Raw genomic sequence first — 7236 nt, 5'->3', positions numbered from 1 at the left:
ATTACCTTGATGATCACCCTTGTGTTTCTCCTCAGGTGTTTTTTTTTGTTTAGTCATATGTTTTCATTGTATTTAAGCCCTGTCCTGTCTCAGTCTTATTGTCAGTTCATTGTGTTTCTGTGAGTCTCCTGCTCTGTACCGTGATCCTCTGCCTGAGCGTTCCCTCYGTGAACTTGTAAGTTTGCTGCCATCGGCCCTCTTTTGTTATTTAAATAAATCCTTTTGTGCACCTTTTTGAAACATGCCTGCGCCCTGGGTCCGTTCCTCCACCAATCCTGATACAGATTAACCACTTCAGGTACCACCCCCAATGACCCACAGGTGTTTGAGGATCTTCTATTTTGGCATTTAGATTTTGTTAAGGATTATTTTATATATATAAATTTTCAGCTGTGTATGTACAAAGCTTAATTCGGGATTAGCATACAATCATTCTTATYGACACCACAACAACTTTTCGTGCCCAATGAGTCTTAAAATGGCTGAAATAAAACCTTTTAAAATTTGCTGTGATGGCCATCTAGATTTTTTTGATTAACATTTAGAATTTAGTAAAGATTGATTTTGGCTACTTTTGCACTAAAAATGGCTGCATAATACATTGTGACTAGCATTCAGTATGTTTTTTTATGGCCACACAAAATTTCAGCTCAGTATTCTAAAAAAAACAGCTGAACTAAAGCCATTTGAAATTAGCTGTGGCGACCATCTTGAATCTTCAAATCCAAACTGTTTTTCTCTATTTGTACAGTCCCCCTACATTCTCATACTTACATTTCCTTGGCTTTTTATTTTTATATTTATCTTTGAAATGATTTGTTTTTTTTACTCTTTACGTTGCATGTTTTTGTTCCTTGAATGTAAAAATACTGGGCCAATAAATCTAATTCGAATTCTGGTTAAATAACATTGGATGTACGTCTGATTAATTTTTGGAATAACCAAGTGCAATGGCTGCCACAGCTAATTAGCCTTTTATACATGCTCAGCTAAAATTTAGTAGCTAATCCAGTATTTAGGACTGTTTTAATCTGAATTTGTTTAGTAGGTTCAATCAGCTCAAAGTGACCTCCTTCGTTTTTTTTTTTGTTTTGTTTTGTTTTTTTTTCTTCAAATGGAAGACATGTTGTCTCATTGTTTAAGGGTGATGTTTGGTCTGACTCCTCATTCAGTTTGTGTTTGTCAGCAGAAGAAGGAGATTAAAATGAGTGAGGCTTTCTGTCATCGAGGCAGGGAAAGGTAATCTGTTTCTCCATGCAGCCGTTGTGATCAAAGAAATCACACGCCCATATCGAACCACGCTCAGCAACCCACTCAGAGGAGGTGGCTTTAGTGACACACACACATACACCTTGATGTATTAATGTGTGTGTGTGTGTGTGCATACAGGTCCACAAACTCACTGAGCATGTGTAGTCAATGCACTGCTCCCTCCCGCCTGTTGTGTGCATTCTTTAAGAGGCTTGGCTCCAGCTGCGAGGCAACAGACACACAAACACTGGGATGAACACACTCGTGCAAAAACACAATAACAGCCAGAGTTCAGAGTGCCAAATGACTTCACTGAAATCTGTTCAAGAAATGAACTCTTTAAATAATTGTTCAAGTTGAACAGAAGCTAAAATCTGCATGAAGTTGTCACTAAAGGCTAAAATCAGCAAACCAGTATAGATTATTAGTAACTTTAACCAATCTGTAGCTAAAAATTTAAAGTAGCAACACAGCAACTAAAAGCTAGATTTACCAAAGTCGTAGCTGAAAACAAAAATTGGCTAACCAGTAGCTAAAACCCAAATGTAGCAAGTCAGTAGATAAAAATTAAAATTAGCAAAACATTAGCAAATAGGTGAAATTGGCAAAACAGTAGGTGAAAGCTGAAATTAGAAAAACATTTGCTCATAAGCCAAACTGTAGCTGGAAGATAAAAGTAGAAAAAATAAAAAATGAAAATTATATTAAGCAAAATTTTAGCTAAAACCTAAACTCAGCAACGTTATAGCTGAAAGTGCATTTGCAAAACAGAGGCTAAAAGCAAAGATTTTTGCTTTTATCTACTGATAACTGGTTTTATCAGTAGATAAAAGCAAAAATCATCAAAATATTAGTTCAAATGTAAAACTGGCAAAATAGTAGCTAAAAGCTGAAATTATCAAAACAATAGCTAAATAGTAAACTTAGCCATTGTAGCTAAAAGTTAAATCAGCAAGACAGTAATTAAAAACAAAGCTGAGCAAATCTTAGCTGAAAACTAAATGTAACAAAGTTGTTGAAAGCAAAGATTTGAAAAACTGTAGCTAAAACCTAAATGTATCGAGACAGTTAGAGAAAAGCTAAATCAGCAAAACTTTAACAAACGTAAAATTGACAAAACAGTAACTGAAAACTAAAATGATCAAAACTGTAGCCAAAATCAAAACCTATCAAAACAGTTGCTAAAAGCTCAAATGAGTAGGACAGAACTGCTAACAGTAGCAAAAAGCAAAAATATTCAAAACTTGTGCTAAAACAGTAGCTAAAATTGAAAAAATTGAAGATTTGCAGGGTCATCCATGTACAGGCCTTTTATTTTTAAGGTAAATAATTCATAAAGTATAAAAGTTACAAAAACAAAAGTCATGGCACATTTTTCCTGACTAAACTGAACATCTTTATTACATAAATAAYACAAGATAAAGTGTTTGATTTAATAAATCATTCAAAAAAGTAAACATGAAAAAAGTAGTGCTAATTCAGAATTCTGATAAGTTCCCACAGCATTTACAAACAAAGAATTAATTATACAGTAACAGTACATAAAATCCTTTCTTTTACTTGTAACATTTTATCTTTATCAGATTTAAATGAAGATTTGTTGGTCTAACATCAATCATAATTTCTTTACTTGAATTTGAAAAAAGATAAATCTCCTGCTGTGGACTTGTTTCTGGCTGTAATCTAAAAATATTTTCTTCATATTTGAGCACAAAGACGAAGTTTTATTCAGCAGAGAGTCGGAATGATCTGAAGGCATCAGCTATGCTTTAGAAAATGAAAGATGCAAAAAAAAAAGGCTTTTGTTTCTTTTTTTTTCTTGTGGCCTRATTTTTGTTCTCTAGTGGCAACTTTAAACTGATGTGGTTTTTTTTTTTCTTTAGCTAAAGATCTTTCAGTCACAGCTGATCGTGGATGTGTTGCGGCAGGTTTTCATTCTACACTTTCATTGTGGCAGCCTTCCACCCCCATCGCTCTAAAGGGAATCCATCTCCTTTCATGCTCTCCTCATCTCCTCCTGAGCTGCTGCAAACATCCCTCATGGCTCAGATGCTGAAACAACCTGCAGCTCCCGCATCCAGAGCTATCCTCCTCTCAGCTCTCCAGCCACTGCGTCCCATATTTACCACAAGCTCCTGTTTGAAATCCAAACCCTCATGGAGCAGCAGCACACATCCGTCTGTCATCTGCATTCTGTAGTCACCTGCCACGTAGTTTTCCTCTCCTTACAGCAGAAGGTGGAATAACATCACTTGAATCATAACAGGAGAATCTTTCCCTATTTTCCATCATGACTCAAAACATGTTGGCTCAATACTTCTGGCTAAAATTTCTTCTTTTTCATTTTTTAATTACASACTTGATGTGGGAGACAAAAATTACCATTAATATGTTTTTCTTTTTTTAATGAAATTGTTTTTCTTTCATTAAGGAGAAAATTAAATATCATTACGGGAAGTGAAGGCGGCACTTTTCATGGTTGTAATGAAGGTAACAGGTATTGGAGAGTTTGTGTTGTGATGAAGAACAACATAATGAATTATTTGCTGCATCGCAACACCGAAATAAAAACTCTTTAGCACCCCCTACTGGCCGGGGGTAGAATACAGGTTCTAATTGGCCTTATTTCACAGGTACAAAGGTTCACGTTCTTTTGGTCTTTTCTTTACAAAGATTATTTATATTTATTTATTTATTTATTTATTTATTTATTTATTTATTTTAGTTTTGTCGTGAATTCTAGCCAGTAGATACCAAGTAAGACCACAAGGTTAACACGTTAGATACATCATTTAACTTTTAACAAATGTTTTTAAAGGTTTTGGTGGCTCAGTTGGTTGGGGACCTTTTTGTGTAGAGTTTGCATGTTCTCTCCGYGCATGCATAGGTTTTCTCTGGGCACTCTGGCTTACAAAAACATTGCTGTTAGTTTAACTGGTAACTCTAAATTGTCCCTAGTTGTGAGTGAGAGAGTGAATGGTTGTTCTATGTGTCCCTGTGATGGATTTGTGACCTATCTGGGGTGTACTCCGCCCCTCACACAGTAACTGCTGGATACCGACATAAGTGACCCCCATGAACCCTGAAAGGAAGAAGCAGGTATAATGGATGGATGGATGGGTTTTGTCATAATTTGGAAAAAAGTGTAACAAATAACAGCCATCTCATGACACCTCTGCTTGGCTAACAAGCTCACCTAATAAATGAACCGTTAGCAGCATCTTAACATTGGAGTTAGCTTGATAACATCACAAGTCTAGCCTAATCATTTTTAGTATGCCAGCTTTTTTAGGATGCAGCTTTAATCAAATAAAGTGAGAAAATCCATCTCCATCTTCTGCCGCTTATTCATAGTCGGGTCGTGGAGACAACAGATCTAGGAGAAAAACCTAGATCTGGTTAACTGCAAAAACCTCATCCGTCTCCCTAGCATCACTCTCCAGCTCGTCCTGGGGTACCCTGAATCCTTCCCAGGCCAGAGAGGATACACAGTTTCTCAGAGTCTTGGGTCTTCCCCAGGGACTCCTATCAGTGGGACATGCCTGGAACACCTCTAAAATGAGGCAKCCTCAGCTGAACCACCTCACCTGACTCCTTTTGATGCAGAGGAGCAGTGACTCTAATTTGAGCTCCCCATGATCTGGAGGGGATTTCCCATCCTTTTCTGGTTGAGAACCATGGTCTTAGATTTGGAGGAACTGATTCTCATTCCAGCYGCTTCACACTTGGCTGCAAACTGCCCCCAGTACACGCTGAAGGTCGTGGTCCAAGGATGCCAACAGAACCACATCATYTGCATAYAGCAGAGAGGAGACCGTGTGGCTCACAAACCAAAGACCCAGCTCTCTACCTTGAGATCCGGTCCATAAACACAAACAGGATCTGAGACAAGGGACAGCCCTGGTGGAGAACAAACTAGAATGTGGACACAGCTCCTGCTTTGCCTATACATGGACTGAATTGTTCTTAATACAGTAGCATCCCAGACACTTTACTCCTGCAGCACCCCCACAGAATACCTGGAGGAACATGGTCATAAACCTTCTCTAGATCCACACATGTAGACTGGAGAGGAAAACTCACACAACCCCCTCAGCAACTCTGCAAAGATAAAGCTCTAGTCCACTGTTCCAGTGGTAAGTAATAAACTGATTACTGAAATTGCTGTGCAATCATCTTTTATCTTTCAGTGGATGAATAATTTAAAGTCAAGAATCAATTTTCAAATCTATTCTTGTTCGGTCTAAAAGATGGGACAGTATATAATGAGTGTCATTACACATGATATGAATCAGATGACTCAGTTTGTCCCAGATCATAGTCAGAACCCACTTTTTAAATATAAATACAAGAATAGATCATTAAAAGGTATTGCTACTTTATGAATCCTGCCATCGGTGATAAAGAAGAAGAACCCATCAGATTTGAGAATGTTATGTATTGAACAGACTGATGGAGTGTAGTTTGTCTGTTTGTGCTGAACCAACTGTTACAGCAGCGCCTGCTCCTGGCGTTTGTGCCAGGGGTGGAGTGGGTGGATGTGAAGGTTACGGGGATCAGGGTCAAAGCATGTGAAGGGGTTTTTGGCACCCCGCTACATACTTTCAGAACCATGGACAGCTCCTTCGGTAGGGATGGGTATCGTTAAGGTTTTGTCAAYACTCTTATCAGTGCTGCTTAGTGATCTGTATTTTAACGGTTCTCTTATCAATACTTCTCTACTGGAATAAAACCAGTGTTTCCCCCCAGGGAATTAGTGGTGTTGGTGGTGGGGTGTTACACACAAAAAATAAATAAAATAAAAAACTAGTACACGTGACTCTGTGTGGGTCAGTGTTGGTGACAGAATATGAACCATATTTTCATCTGATTTTTTTCTATTCCCCCTGACGTTTGGATGTGGAGGAACAACTGCAAAAATAGCTCTCAATGTGATCTGGTGTTATTTAGAATAAATAAATAACTACATGCCTGAAATTCTCTGTGTGTGTGTTGGGGGGGGGGTGGTTAATGGTGGGGATATCTAAAAAAACCAAAACAAACCATGAATATGCAATGCTTTTACATTAAAACAATATAGAACTTACAATAAAGCCACTTATTCCTTAATTTACATTTAGCTACACTAACATGGAGTCATGATGTAAATCCTGTCTTCAGAGCACGTCTTCAGACAGAACAGAAGTTCAGTTGCTTTGTCTTTTTTTTCTTTTAATTTTCCATGTCCTGACTGATAATCCACAGAAAAATATGATAGTAATGTCGAGCGGTCAATGCTAAAGTTACTCGATGCATACTTTAGTTTAAACAYGACGCTACATTCCAAAGAATAAAATGCTGCACCGGAGCATCCGGTCAGAAGCAGGTTCTGATAAACAAGAAGGTTAGATAATTATTTAATGAGCTCTGACTGCACAGCAACTTCAGAATCAACATACTAACAACTAGCTTCCATAGGCTACTTCTGTAAACACCATGCTGAATGAAGGAGATGGCATATCTTTTTCTGCATATGTGGGTAGCGAGTTGCTAGCAGCCTGTGTTGCTAGAAGTCCCTCCCCTTCGTGTTGAGGAGAGCTCAGAGTGAGAGGGAAGAGAGGAAAAAGGAGCTTGTTCTAAACAACACAGCATGTGCCGTGTCCACACTACGCCGGTACCATTAATGGCACCGTTATTTCTGGAGCTTATTGATCCAGTCAAAATTCATCATGTGAATCCGGTACTGAAAAAAATACCAGTTTTTGGTAGCATCCCTATCCTTCAGCGCTGCAGGAAAGTAGAACTTTCAGAACCATGGACAGCTCCTTCGGTGCTGCAGTGAAGTAGAACTTTCAGGACCATGGACAGCTCCTTTGGCACTGCAATAAAGAACTTTCAGAACCATGGACAGCTCCTTCAGAGCTGCAGTAATGGTGCGTTCACACCGAACGCGATTTCAGCGTCAGGAGCAGCAGGTTTACATGCAAAGTCTATGGTGGACGCGCT

This window comes from Austrofundulus limnaeus, unplaced genomic scaffold (genome assembly GCF_001266775.1).
Source record: "Austrofundulus limnaeus strain Quisiro unplaced genomic scaffold, Austrofundulus_limnaeus-1.0 Scaffold86, whole genome shotgun sequence".
NCBI classification, from domain to species: domain Eukaryota; kingdom Metazoa; phylum Chordata; class Actinopteri; order Cyprinodontiformes; family Rivulidae; genus Austrofundulus; species Austrofundulus limnaeus.
The sequence above is the reverse complement of the archived record's forward strand: the minus strand, read 5'-3'. Positions refer to the sequence as shown.